This window comes from Stylophora pistillata, chromosome 1 (genome assembly GCF_964205215.1).
Source record: "Stylophora pistillata chromosome 1, jaStyPist1.2, whole genome shotgun sequence".
Lineage (NCBI taxonomy): Eukaryota > Metazoa > Cnidaria > Anthozoa > Scleractinia > Pocilloporidae > Stylophora > Stylophora pistillata.
In genome coordinates, this window is record NC_142519.1 from 4,138,823 (window position 1) to 4,154,539 (window position 15,717).

The 15,717-nt window shown below is 38.8% G+C and overlaps 1 protein-coding gene across 1 annotated transcript in view; it reads right to left on the reverse strand.

Annotated features, from left to right (window-relative positions):
* The window catches only part of LOC148740890 (uncharacterized), a 244,651-nt gene that overhangs the window by 174,742 nt on the left and 54,192 nt on the right, over window positions 1–15,717 (reverse strand). The window lies entirely within an intron of this gene.

A 15,717-nucleotide genomic window follows, 5' to 3' on the forward strand; every position in this document is an offset into this window, starting at 1 on the left:
CTGAAACTGAACCCATCAACGTTTTTCTTTGGTGTCCAAATGCGACGAGTTTTGATCTTTTATCTTAGGAACACAACCTTTCCGGCTTTGTTTGAACGGGTTCAAACAAAGCCGTCGCTAAAAGCTGTTTGGGCGCTCTACCGAGTCCTAAATATCTTTAAGAGGCTAGAAACCAAAGTTTCGGGCCAAGATTTGACGGTATGGGTTGATGGTTACCGAAATACTCCAAGAAGTCTTAGTGTCAAAAGCTGTTATTCAAGCTCATTACGGAATCGCGCCCATTGAGAATCGTCGCCCGGGAAAAGGGGGGGGGGGGGGGTATCCATGCTTTGCAGGCGGAATGTCGTTGCAAAAGCTCACCGCCAGCTTCGGTCTCTTAAGATCTGAATTGACAAATTCCCTAAGGGGAGTTGTAAAATTTCGCTTTGCGTCCGTTCAGAGACAATGGAGATACAATTGAAGCAATTAGTATTGTTTGAAGGTGATGAAACGAAGTGTTGTTAAAGTGAAGCGGAGTTGGAACTGAGCGTGTACATACTTGGAGCAGAAATTTACAACGTATACTTAGGCTTTTCGAAAAGTAAATAGACTTTCCCGAGGTGTTAAGTGAAACTGACAGCAATAACGGGCTAAAAAGGAATATTTCTGTAATGGTATTTTACTTAGATGGCGAAATTGATGGTCGAACCTCGTAAAACTGCCGCATTTCCGTCTTAACGTATTTATTCGTCTATGAGCCGAACTCAGCTGGAAGCCGAGACCCTAAAGATCAAGAGAACCTCTTTAATGGAGAGCTCAAGATGTCAGCGAAACGCACAACGATGGGCCGTTACACTCCGAAATGTCCGCGATCCGCGGCTGGATGAGAGATTACTTGACTAGTTTACAGGGCAGGGAAGCCAAGGTAAGTTTTCTTGTTACTTGTCGCAGATTTCAACACCGTAATATGTGACGAGTTTGTTTACCAATCGTGGGAATGGGCAATTCTGGTTGGTCTGTTTCGAAATTGTTAAGACACTTCCGCGAGATCTACACCTGCAGAATTTCTAACACTCTAGACGGCACTGGAGATGAAGCAATCTACTCGGAAGAAACAGGAGAACTAGCGGACGAGGAGGAGATGGACGACGAATTCGACGCCGACACCAAGGGCATATGGTATTTCATGGACTGGACTGGACTGGACTGGACTGGACTGGACTGGGCTGGACTAGTAAAACGAGGACTAGTAAAGCGCGGACTAGTAAAAGGCGGACTAGTAAAACGCAGAGTAGTAAAGCGCGGACTAGTAAAACGCGGACTAGTAAAACGCGGACTAGTAAAACGCGGACTAGTAAAACGCGGACTAGTAAAACGCGGACTAGTTAAACGCTGACTAGTAAAACGCGGACTAGTAAAACTTAGACTAGTAAAACTTAGACTAGTAAAACGCGGACAAGTAAAACGCTGACTACTAAAACGCGGACTTAACAACAGCAACAACAACAAAAAACAATTTCATACGAAGGCGATCACAAGACTTAATGGCGAGCCAATTCAGTGAGTGACAATCCCTGTTTGACCTTTAAGCTACAAATGGGTTTGACATGCGCCAGATGCAAACGATTTCATAAGTTTAGGCTAACAAAGAAAGAATTTTATTCAGCAGTAGTTCAAAATCTTAAAATACACTATCGTCGTAAATTTCTCATCTGGAAACTCGATTTTTCTCTTATATTAAAAATTGTTTATTTAGTCGTAAATTTCACGGCAGAAACGCAGGAATTCGATGAATAAAAGTCGCATTAAATCCCCTTGTGTCTAGGTAGAAAGATTCTCATTGACGTCAGCTTTTTGGTGGAAGAAACACCGATTTACACACGCCATTACAGAAAACAAACAAGCAGACTGACAACTCCAAAACAGCTATTTGCATTCACCTACAATTTGACTTTCTGTGACATTTTAAAACGGAACAGAGGTAAATCTTCGAAGATTAATCGTTGTTGGAAATAAAAAAATAATTTCCGAAAGATCTCTTTTTTTCTCTTTACGAGAAAATCGTCGCATGATCAGGTAACTTGTGTGTATTTGTCACACCAGTACTGCTGTTTCTTCAAAAGCGTATGCTTCTTTCCTCTTTAATTGACAGGTGTCACATCGTGACAGTTACTTTTCAAAAACATGTTTGAAAATTTGTTCGGAAGCCTTTTAACTACCTTTACAAATAAAAATGTTTCGGCGAAAATTTTCTCTTTTATTTGAAGAACCAGAATGATTTAGGGTTACAACCACGATTTTAATTACGGGAATATCCTCCTTGAACTTAACAACTTGATAGGGAGTGAGTTATAAAGAAAACAAATGTTGTTCAAACTAAAGAGAAAGCTTTCGCCGAAACATTTTTATTTGTAAAGGTAGTTAAAAGGCTTCCGAACAAATCTTCAAACATTTGACAGATATTCTCTAATTCTAACTATTTCCTGTACACAGCAGGAAATACTTACGCTTACGGACAAAGAAACTTGCATTTATTCATAGACAGTTGTTTCGGCGAGGCCCTTAGACTTGTGAGAACTAACTCCTCAGCTAAAATCCTTCAAAAGAGTTCTTCGAAAATTTCTATTTGATATATTAGAAATGGAGGATGAGTATATTGAAATCCTCATGATTGTTAATAAAGTGGTTCATAAATATGTTACGTCTGTTTTTTTTCTCCTCCTTGCCTTTCTAGGAAATATCTCTGGGTCCAGCTCTACAGTGTAGTTATTTTCACGGATATTGCGATCTTCAGGTAATTAGAGCAGACGTTGAAACATAAACTAAAGCTACACAACAACACCAACCGTGCTCAGTCAAGAGCGATCAACCAATCCAGGTAGATTCTCGAAGCATTCTTGTTTTCTCTTTAATAACACCCGTGGGAATATAGCCGGCGACAAATTGAGGTGGAGTTATTAGTTATCAAGTGACAGATCGGTTTATTTTTAACAGGTTCTCGCCGGTTGAACCCGTCTGGTACAAAAGAGAATAAAGTCCCTCCTTTCGCTCGATTCGCTTCCGTGAAGGTAGGTAATTTAGGGTGGTCTATATGGGTAGTCCACCAAGGTAGTCCATATGGGTAGTCCATTTAGGTAGTCCATCGAGGGTAGTCCATGGACTGGCGGTCAGCGAAATGGTACCCACCCGTTCTTAGGAGGCGTCGAGCTTCTCCTTTTACAAATCTCGTGTTTACGCTCGGTGGAAAAAGTTCGTCAATTACAAGGTCTCTGTCTCTCTAATATGCGTTTGCATGTCAAGGGTCAATTCACAGTTGAATAACTCGCGTCTACGAATATAATTACTGTCCCTCTTTTCGCTCGATTCGCTCTCGTGAAGGTAGGTAATTTAGGGTAATCCATATGGGTAGTCAATTTAGGTAGTCCATATGGGTAGTCCATTTAGGTAGTCCATATGGGTAGTTCATCGAGGGTAGTCCATGGACTGGGGGTCAGTGAAATGTACCCACCCCTTAAGAACGAATGTCGCGCTCCACGTTTAGTAAAAGCGTGCATTGTTTCAAAATACCCTTCGAGAATAGTGGAAACCTTTATGAGGGTTTTGAAAAACGTATCTCTGGAGTTATTACTGCAGGAGAGAAGTATACTCTGAAACAAAGAAAATAGCACGCGTACAGAAGAAAATATTGCCTTTTGTAAACACAATCTCATCCGGCTCTGCCAAACCTCAAGAACATACAGATGGAGAATTATGACACCTCAAAACTGACCCGTATTATCACATCGCAAAGGAAAGTCATCAAAAGATATCCTAATAAGAGCTAAACTTTGAGGGTAGAAGATTTAAAAGCGCTAGCGAATGGTAGGAGAGGCACAGGGAGTGTTGCAAATCTGCGAGCCAGCGAGCCATGCGAGCCAAGGGGCGAGCAATGCGAGTCATGCGAGTCATGCGAGCCATGCGAGTCATGCGAGTAATGCGAGCCATGCGAGCCACAGTCAAAATGTTAAGAATTTTTATTTGTTACATTTATATTCGCATGAGAACAAGAACGAGAGCAACGGAACAAGATAACTCTGATTCACTAAAGAGCGAAGCTGTTAAAATTACGCGATTTACTCACCATTCTTGACGCCAATACACGGAGTTGTCCTGGAGGTACTGTTCTCTTTTCTCTTCAGTGATTTTCCACGTGGATATCAATGAATGACAGGAGTCAATGGTTTACCAGTCAACGACCCATTCGAGTAGCGGAAGGGGATGGAGCCGTAAGTTTTCCTCAGAAAACTTTTTTACTTAAGTCTTGAACCTTAATTAATTTTTGTCGCATTGCTTTTATTTTTCGCGGATCCTGAGAGATTTGAATAGATAAAATTCTCTCTAAATAACAAAAATATGAAACGAAGAAAAAAATTCGTCCAACTCAGGACGGCCATTACTATGACGCAAGACTTGGCACGTCGCACAGATGTTCAGAACATTTTTCATATTTGACGCACCAGCAATAGTTCTGGCAACCGAAGCGAGATTAGGATTTTTTCCGGCGTGTTGCCTCACGCAAGGAAGAGGTTTTCATGGATCAAGTGACTCTTTTCATTGCTCTAATTAAACTGTCCTTCATTCGATGATCAAGATTGAAGATTTACCACAGAACACTGGCGATTATTTAATTTTCCTTCACTGAGGAAAGTAGGTTTACAACACGATTGATAAATGCCCTTGCACTAGTAACGCTATGTAACGCAACACATTAAACACATCAATGGGCCTTTTCGCTTCATAAAAGGGTCTTAAACACTTTCACTTAAAATGCATAAAACATTAGTACCGTTGGAGTGCGTTTGAGCGCGTTTGGTCAGAGCTGTTGAAGAAGGATCAAAGTGGCCATACAAATCTTTGAAAGGCTTCAAACTACGACTTACAACGAATTTGACTTGCTCGAAAACCGGTCTCAAATTACATGCTAAAATACAATGCTTGCGTCTGTCCTTGAGAACGATATAATACTTGAGAAATACGCACGAAAAATATTTCTACACGTTTAGAATATATAAAATTATATTTACCTATAGTGAGAGGAAAAAGAAATGGCCTCACTTTTAAGGAATATTCAGTCAAACTCCACCCATTTTTACCGCTTTTACCGCCATATTGAAAATAACGCTACCACAATGCAATGCAATCGGAGTGCGCACACATCCTGGTAGTATACTGAGGAAAAGGGAAGGGACTCAGAAGTTGTGTAGCGTCTCAACTATGGAACTTCAAACGAAGTAAAACATGTTTATATCACGAAGATTATGATCAGTTCGCGAGTAGCGAAACCAGAGTGATATCGCCGAGTGATTTCTTCAAGGGATTTTTGCCAAGTGTTTTCCACGGATATTAATGAAATCGTACGTATGGAACTTACCTCAAATAAAGCCACATCAAATAGCCGCCAAGGGTACTAATTAAAGGTGAAGTAATGCTCCACAATCTCCACTCATATTGTATGAATTCAGATGATCACATAACAAATGAATTATGGTTGTCTTGGTTGTAATGGGCGCTCACGAAAATCTCCTAACATTTGCTTTTCTTTCAAATTCTGCGTTTTCTCTTCGAATGCCTGGGGGTATGGACTTTAAACCAATAAAAGCTCAATATCATAAACTCTAGAGGACTTGTCTATCACAAAGGCGATAGACAGAGGCACGTGAGTGGTCAATGCCTCAATAACATGTAAAAAAGGACTGTTTTTATCTTAGATATTGAATAAGATATTGAGAGAAACGCAGCTGGCCTAGTTGTTTACGATCATCTTACGCACAGAGAGCTTTCCCCCGCACAAATCGCTCCTCGGCGTACACGCGCAACTTCCTGTCTAGTCCACCGGAGACTAATTTACAAATTGGACGATAGCAGCACTATCTGCTTGAAAGCCATGATTGGCAGGAGGCTTTTTCTGTTACTGACTGTGATTTGAAATGTGATGGGTTAACCAATACCCTTTGGACCATGTTTAACGAGTGCTTCCCGCTGATTTCTGTTTGTATATCCTCAAGGGATCCTCCTTTCATTTCACCATTGGTTAAACATCTTTTGAAATTTAGGAACAGGTTGCAAAAGTGATCTAAACCGCTCCCTGTTGGCCTTGAGGACAGAATCAACCATCTTATCAGGGAAAATCAACGACAAGCTGTCGAGCAGGATTCTCGTATGTCCGGTTGGGGTTCTCGTGCTTGGTGGTCCACTGTCAATACCATTACTGGAAGAGACACTCAGCCACAGTTGATCAGCTCAGTTATTCATCCAGACATCATTAATAAATATTTTTGTAGCATAAACTCTGATCCTGAATATATAGCCCCTGCACCAATTGATATTCCTGACGATGCGAGGATACCTACAATACCTCTTCACGTTGTCCAACTCTTTCTTTATAAGCTTAAGAGGACTGCTTGTGGCCCGGATAAGCTCCCATACTGGCTTTTTAGAAAATTTGCCCATGATCTTGCCCCTGTTGTCACCGATGTGTTTAACAGCTCGCTGCAACAACATAAAGTATCATCCTCTTGGAAGATGGCAGACATCAAGCCTATACCTAAGGAGTCTCCATTGACTTGCTGCACCCAGCTTCGGCCAATTTCTTCAACTGCTATTATCATGAGACTTTTTGAACGATTGGTCCATAAGTTTGAACTTTCCAGTATTTTCAATGATTATATTGATTTAGATCAGTTTGCCTATCGTGGTGGCCATAACTCTACTTTGGCATTAATTAAATGTCAACACACGTGGTTAAAGTGGATTGATGGTAACGCCGATTTTGTCAGAATTTTTTCCTTTGACTTTAGTAAGGCCATCGACTCTGTATCAAACAATTCCCTCTGTAGTAAATTAAAGCAAGTTAACATTAACCCATATATTATTAATTGGCTTATTAGTTTTTTAAATCATAGAAAGCAGAGAGTTGTTGTCGATGGTCATAGTACTGAATATGTTTCAATAAAGAGGGGTGTTCCTCAAGGTACAGTCCTGGGGCCGGTCTTATTTTCTATTTTTTTTAACGATATCAAAGCTGTTAATACTAAGAAGAATCTTCAAGTTAAATTTGCTGATGATATAACTATTAGTTTACCAATCGTGGCAAATGTAGGCTTACATGAATCCGAAACGGAAGTCCTATCCTTTATTGAATGGTCCTAGAAGAACTGCATGAAAGTCAACTTGACGAAAACATGGGAACTTCTTTTACGAGGAAAGACTTCCAAGACGCCTCCTGAACCACTCGAGATCATAGGAAGGAAAGAAAAACTGAAACTATTGGGTGTTACCTTTGAGCAGGTGCCAGTTAATTGGGACACTCATATGATTATCTACTTAGTAAGGCCAGCAATAGGTTGTATATTTTGAGAATATGTAAATATTATGGCTACCCTATTGAGAATTTGGACTTACTTTTTCAAAGTTTGATTCTTTCAGTTTTTACGTATGCTATTGAGGTCTTGGGGTGTGCTTTTTATAGTAAATATTTAAGTAGAATTGATAAGCTATTTGCCAGGTGTCATAAGCCGGGTTACTGCTTAAAGCAACACGGTATCTTGGATATCCGTTGTAATAGAGATAAGAAATTATGGCAAAGGATCTCTTCCACCAACACTGCGTTGAGCGATCTCTTACCTTCCCAGAGAACACGGCAGTTGAAAACTAGGTCGCATAATTATATTTTGCCTAAGGTTCAGACAAGCCGTTTTAAATCAGTTTTCATTAATATATGTCTTTTCAATAGTAATTAATAACTTTTCTTTTTCCTTATTCATTCTATTCATGTTAATTGTTGCACGTCTGTATGCACAATAATTCTTCATAAAGACCTTTATTATTATTATTATTATTATTATTATTTTACAATTTGATAAGAAACAGGCATTGTGAACGTAATCTTTCATCTTGTTAAACTGTTGGCTCAACAGGAACTTTACATTCCAACCGTCATTTTCCTCATATTATATCTTTTGACTCATTTTCTATCAATAAAAAATGTGGTTTCGTATGACGTTTTATTTTTGGCCAAGTAAAGTGCGCATAATTTGCCATCGGAACTCGTTTTGTATGACAACCAATTAATGATTAATTGCACTACCTTCCAATGAGTGGTACGTTAACAAGTCTCACGGTTAAACCTAAGGTAAGTTTGTGCAGTTTTTACGCAATTTTGCTTTCAAAAGATGATTTCTTTTGCACTTTTTCAGCCAAACAAAGTGACGTTTAAATAAATAAAGGAAAAACAAATTAGAAAAATGTTTATTTCGATCGTGGTTTTGTGAGCAGCGAAGGCAACAAAGTTAATTTTTGAAAAGGATTTGGGGCAACAATTTATCATTAAACAAAATCGTTTAATACAATACCTTACAGTATTAGGACATGATTCTATCATGCGATGCGTAATATCACAATTGTTTTGAGACAACTGATGAGATCATCTTTTGCACTTGAATTTCGGTGACAAGTGTTAGGGGCTATTTTTTTCTTTTAACACATTTTTAAGACGTCTTGAAATTTGGCTGTTTATTCGTAATCGTTTCTTTAATCTACGATGAACAAAGTCTAAAATGGGGCTAAAATTTGAGTCAATCCATGGATTTGTATACCTTTATTACAAGCTAATGTAAAATAGTTGTATGAAATATACACATGATGTAAAACATGTTCATTCAAATTTAAGGTTCCCAAATTACTCCATTCGTAAACAGGAAGATCGATCTCATTACTAGTTATGTCAAGCGAAGCCCGCAAGGATTGTGAATTTGAGCGTGAACTTAAATACGATGCGCCTATTCTGTTCTCCTCCGATCCGGCTCATCATTATTGTACATTTGATCGCTTGCATTAGGATGAATTTTAGTCTTTGAATTTATGTCATTTTTAGTTGCCGTCATTCACATACCGAAAAAGAAAAAAGATCACAAGGGTAAATGAGGTAAGCCAGTGGCCTATTTCCAATAAATAAATTGGCTTTTCTTTCTATCGATAAACTATTTGGAAAATAAAGAACAATGACTGTTTAATCTCGCTGGAAGAACGCATATGGTGTATAGAAACTCGTGAGGTCATGAAACATTTCACTTTTAGAATAAAAAACTCATAAACACTCTGAAGTTAACCGCCATCGCTGCCGTCGTCTTAATCTCAATTTATTGACAGTGGAATCTTCGAGTTTCAGTGACTGGCGGCTATTCTTAATTTAAAAAACATTTAAACGTTTTGTCTCACATTTATAAACGATAAGACCTAATTCCTTTTTCGTAAAGCTCTTTGAATTAGACGAGTTCAATATTCATTCGCCTCCAAATTAATGAATATTCATGCACTGAATTTTCCTCGAACTCCTTCTATGATGCATGAATTTCGTAAAGGTGTCAAAGAAAGCGGAAGACATTTAAAAAATTTTCGTGACTTTTGTCTATCGGCACATTTTAAACTAAAATGATCAGGTAGAGGTTTCAAGTGAATCGTATTGCGATATAATCAATTCTACATTAGATACAATGAATATATGAAGTTTATATATTTTGAACTGCGGTATTAGATAAGTATGATGCACGATCCTCGCAGTAGATAGCGCTATTTATGCAATAGCGAAAATTTGACCTGAAAAAAATCAGGCCTGTACGGGACTCGAACCACTGGCCTCTGCGATACTAGTGCAGTGCTCTACCAATTCAGCTAACGAGCCAACTGGGAGCAGGCCGTTAAGTTGATTTGTAATAAACCCGTGAAAGTGATAAATGAGATACAAGGAATATATGAAGTTCATATATTTTGAACTGCGGTATTAGATACGTATGATGCACGATCCTCGCAGTAGATAGCGCTATTTATGCAATAGCAAAAATCAGACCTGAAAAAAAATCAGGCCTGTACGCGACTCGAACCACTGACCTCTGCGATACTAGTGCAGCGCTCTACCAATTGAGCTAACAAGCCAACTGGGAGCAGGCCGTTAAGTTGATTCGTAATAAACCCGTGAAAGTGATAATTGAGATACAATGAATATATGAAGTTCATATATTTTGAACTGCGGTTTTAGATACGTATGATGCACGATCCTCGCAGTAGATAGCGCTATTTATGCAATAGCGAAAATCAGACCTGAAAAAAATCAGGCCTGTACGGGACTCGAACCACTGACGTCTGCGATACTAGTGCAGCGCTCTACCAATTGAGCTAACAAGCCAACTGGGAGCAGGCCGTTAAGTTGATTCGTAATAAACCCGTGAAAGTGATAATTGAGATACAATGAATATATGAAGTTCATATATTTTGAACTGCGGTATTAGATACGTATGATGTACGATCCTCGCAGTAGATAGCGCTATCTACTGCGAGGATCGTGCATCATACAATTCTACATTAATATGAAATTCTAAAGCTTGCCAAAAATATCTAACCGGCTTTTGAACTTAACAGTTATTTCTGATTCGATGGTCACTGAGAATAAAACTACTGTCTCTAATGGTGAATGACGCCTTGACAACCGCAGCATAAGAGAGAAGTCAAAACTCAGACGGAGCAACTGAAATCACCCACTCGCGTAATCTTGATTTTGCCGATTCCTCTTTGGACCTCATATTTGGCGATTCGTTCGTTCAATGTTTGGATAAAAGCCGAAAAAAATAAAATGAAAAAATTTATATAAATACCGAATTTATTCGATTAATCGCCAACCCCGAAGAAATTCCGTCCTCAAATAACCGCAGTTTAGAGCTAAAATATGAATAAACGCTGCATTTATTCAAATTATAGACTCAAAAAGGTAAAATTGTTTTAAGATCATCGCATTCGAAGCTCAAAGGTATATAATCAGAACACGAGAATATACGGTAGTTCAGCTTATTCCAGCTTTGGAAATTTGCCTTTATTGATAACAATGTTTTTCAGTTTGAAGTATACTTCAGTGCTCTTTCACTATGCTCCCTTCTAAAATTCTCCCAATGCACAGTTTAATTTCTTTGTGAAAACGGAGTACTTCATTAGGGGGTCTCTCTTCCTCTCTCCAGTTCCCTGTGTTAACAATTTATTTTCGGAGTTTGCGTTCACGAAGTTTTCAACACGGGTGAAAGTTCTCTTAGCCCATGTTCCGCAAGCCTTTTTTTTTGTCTTCCAATTGTTTGTTTACCAAGTATACTCCCATTGCGTTCCCATCAGTTTCCTTTGCCTCATCGCTTTGCCTCATCGCGCGTGTCATGTTAAACTGACTTGTACGCATGATGTCCTCGGAGGAAAGTATTAAAATTTAATCTGAAATACATTTTTTTTTTGCCATACTATTTTTTGCGAGAAATGAATTTGATTTTAGATAATCGCTGATAGCCAAATTTGAAGTCTGAGCTCAAACTTGTAATAAAACGCTGCTTAGAAACGATGCGACCATACTTAATAAAACTAAAACGTAAACAATGTTTAAACTTTACCAATATTTGCATTTCCTATAGATAGATAAATAGATAGATAGTTTATTGACTAAAAACATAACAGCCATACTTCTAGCTTACGATCACTAATATACGTAAAATATATATATAAGTACAATACGAAAACTTTAAGGATCATATAATAAAATATAAATTAAAAATATGAATGCAATCGTTTAAGTGTATAGATATAACATATGATTACCAGAAACGTTCAGTTGTACACTACTTTATTGTCAAATGAATTATTATCAACATCGACTTTTAGTTGCATCTCGACGACAGTTGAACGCATTAAGTTTCAATTTCATCTTCCAAAAAGGGAGTTCGTACGCACGCGACCACTTTCAGGGTCAGTTTAGCAGCTGGATATCTCTCCGTTAACAGGTACATTTTTGCCAGTGAATTGACATTTTTTTTCTATGAGCCGATTAACCCAACCTAAATGTGTCTTCATTCAGATGAAGTCCTTTTGAGGTGGAAAAATAAAATAAAAATATGACTGAGTTCGTTTGACATAAGCATCTACTAAATATAAGCAATACCGACTTTAAGCAGTCAGGACGGCGACACCAAGGAAGACGTCGATTAAAAATTAAATGTCTACTTTTAATTAGAATTTCGAAAATGGCTGCAGGTGTTTATAATTTCTTACAGCGCCACGCCTCAACCGCAGCATAACGTAGAGTAGCAGCGCTGAGTTCCAAATGGCAATGACAGGAATTTTGCCGTCGCGGTTTCCGTTCGCATACGACGCAAACTTTGGTGATTTCACTTTGGTTTTTTGCAAAGGATGGCTAAGAAATGTATAAAGTTTTAAAACGCACGTGCTGAGCTATTGTTCTACCCACTAGATCTTTTGTTTTGCCACGTCCTCGTTGCCGTCGCCATCGAGGTTTTCTTATATTAAGGTCGCTATTATTATTTGAATCGAGAGGAGGCGGACGATGATGTCATTGCAAAATGTTGTGAGGGATTCACATCCCTTGACGTAAGGATTCAGACATATAAATGTTAAACTGCACAAAAATTTGGATTATTTCTAATTAACACTGGTGGGATTGTGCGTTTTTTTCATTTTTCATAAGAGTACATCGTGTCCGTTGGTAGGCTACCTAGCTTATCCAAGTCTACGACCCCGAAAAGTAGTTTTACACGGACATGAAGATTTCACTCGCCCGATACAAAGTTCTTGTCAAGCCGAACAATCCCTTTTCTTTATGATAAGCACTATTTGAAATAACTTTGCTTTCTTACTGCAGGAGGTCATTACAACATAAAAGATTCACTGTTTTTTTTTTTTATAAGTTCGTTGCATTTGCTTCCCACCGAAAAAGAGAGTTATCAAAAATTATATTAAGTTTGCGTACAACCTCGTCGCTGTTTGCTTTAGATTTTGTTTGTCACTGTTGGCGATTTCAATAAAGGAGCTAAACAAAGGCTCAAGCTAATAAGTTACTGAGTAATTGAGAGACGAAATTATAACCACATGTATTCGGTAGAATACAAAAGTTTGGGGATAAATGAAAGAAACGGGCAGTGACATGGCGATGTGTAAGTCGGCCCTCGGCCGCTCGGTAACACTTTGGCTTGTTTCAAGTTTAATTTTCAACTCCATTTATCGCAACCCATTGAACCTGGAAGATAAGCGTCTAGGGATATATATGCCTGGAAGGATTTGTTGTCGCAAAAGCTTTATGTGTGCCGTTTTTAAGTCTTCCTAGAGTTCAAATGCGAATCAAGTCATCCGCCATTGTTCCAGCTCCTGCTAGTCATTGGTTATTACTTGGTTTAAAACTCCTAAATGTCACCTTATTCACCATTATTTTGGCCCTCTGCAATGATGTTGCCAGTAACCCTGGTCCAATTGATGATACGCAGTTGGATTTATCGACTTCGCCCGATTTCTGTGCTACCAGTGATCTCAAAAGTAATCGAACGTCATATGCACAATTCTTTATATGCTTTTCTTATGGATAATAACTTGTTGTATTCTAGACAGTCTGGGTTTCGTGGGATGTACAGTACCGAGACTGCTCTAATTAAGTTAGTTGACGAGCTTTTGTTCGGCTTAGATAACAATCATACATGCGGCATGGTCCTGGTCGATTATCGAAAGGCTTTCGACATGGTGGACCATAAGCTATTGTTGCGCAAGTTGGAGTGTCACTCTTATTTGTCGGATCGGAGGCAAATTGTCCGTGTAAATGGGAGTGAGTCAAGCGAAGCTTTGATGTTGCATGGAGTCCCTCAGGGCAGTATTCTAGGTTCTTTATTTTTCATTTTGTTTATTAACGATTTGCCCTTGTATACAAGTGCTCAGTTGGACCTTTACGCAGACGATACGACTGTGAACGCTTTTGCGGATGTGAAAAACTTAGCCAACTTAAGTTCATCACTAAATAAGTCTGTCACTGAAATTCAATTATGGGCTTCAGCAAATAAGCTCCCATTAAATGAAGACAAGACTAAAGTGCTCACGATCACTGGGAAAAGATGTGTGGCTGACATAAATGGAAGTGACATAGTTGTTACTGTAAACGGAAAACAGCTCAATAATGTGGATTGTGCTACTTTAGTAGGAGTAGAAATTGACAGCAAATTGTCATTTAATGAACATATTGAAAAAGTAGGTAAAAAGATGCCCTCTAGAATCGCCATACTGCGTAAGATTCGAGCCTGTTTACCTCTTAAACAGCGACTTCAGTTCTATAATAGCATTATTTGCCCTGTTATGTCTTACGCTAACGTGGTTTGGGAAAATTGCGACAGTGAGTCGGTTTATAGGGTCTTAAGATTGCAAAAACGTGCGGCACGATTTATTTGTTATGCCGATCGCACGAAACCATCAGTTGCTTTGTTTAACAAGCTAGGTTGGATTCCGTTTTATGAGCAACATAAGATAGATAAATGCATAATAATGCATAAGCGAAACAATGGGCGTTTGCCGAATTATCTAAATGAACACCTAATTTTGAATAATAAGCGGCACTCCCGCAACACTAGATATTCAAGCATTAATGCTGTTTGTCCTAAATACAAAAGAGAATCAGATGGAGGACGCTCTTTCGCTGTTTCGGCTACAAGACTGTGGAATACTATACCTATTGAAATTAGGAAACTAGATTCTATAGCATGTTTTAAAAAGAACATGTTTGCCAAGATTTTTAAGGAACAACAATGTTTGCATCATTTTACTATTTAATAATATCTTCTTAATTGAATCTTGTCTTATTTTATATGCTTATTTTAAATGTTTACATATTTTACCTTAGATATTTATCTGATTGTATATAGTTGTGTAATCTGTGAGGGCCACAAGTTTATTAGCCTCTGGCTATTAAGCGCTACCCTCTTTAAAGTGCTACTGAAACGTAATTTTCATATCCGAGATTTTTGCAATATAATAGAGTTTGAACGTTATTTGCAAACGCTGTGTACTTTTTTTGGGCCAACGCATAGCGGAAAGTACATTTTTAACCATTCGAAGTTGACCGGCTGAGATCAAAATTGGCGGCCATCTTGACGCGGCCAAAATAGCCCTGTGACGTCACTGGTTGTGTACTTCTGTGAAAGAAGGGTAAAAGCAGGGAGTGTGGCTTGCATGTTGGGAAGCCGAAAAAGAGGATTTCGGGCAAAATGCCATCCTCTTCTTCTTCATCGGCGGCCACATCGGCATCTTGGCTATCTGCGAGAGGTTCGCCTGGATAAGGAGCAAAATTCCCGACTGATACCGAGAACGAATCTCTACCAGTCTATTTAGTTAATCGGCAACTGACGAGATCCACAAGATTAGGATCGAAACCGCGGTCTTGCCTGACCATCTACAGAAAATGTCGAAAGACATTATAATGGCAGATGGGCTACTAAACGCCCCGGGCCAATGCAATGCCATTCAGAGAGTGAAGTAAACATGGAAGCCACATACGACACCGCCACTGAAGATGATCTACTCGGCAAGTCTGAGGATAACGAACAAATCCCTCTGTACCAAATGCCTAGCAGAACATGCCCAGAATCCCTAAAATATAGGGTGAGGGCCAAAATAAGAGCAGACGAGGATTTCAAAAATGAGATAAAGCAAATCCTTAACAACGCGGAGCAAGAAACAGTAAAGGCGATCATGTGCTTCTATGAACGTGAAATCGGTCGTTTTAATACCAAAATAAAGAAAAGAAAATGAGCCAAAACGGCTAGAACACTGAACACTAAGAACTGTAGTACGATCGAATCAACGCGCGTGGCGCAAGCTGAAAGCAATCAAGACAACTTAACGATCGAG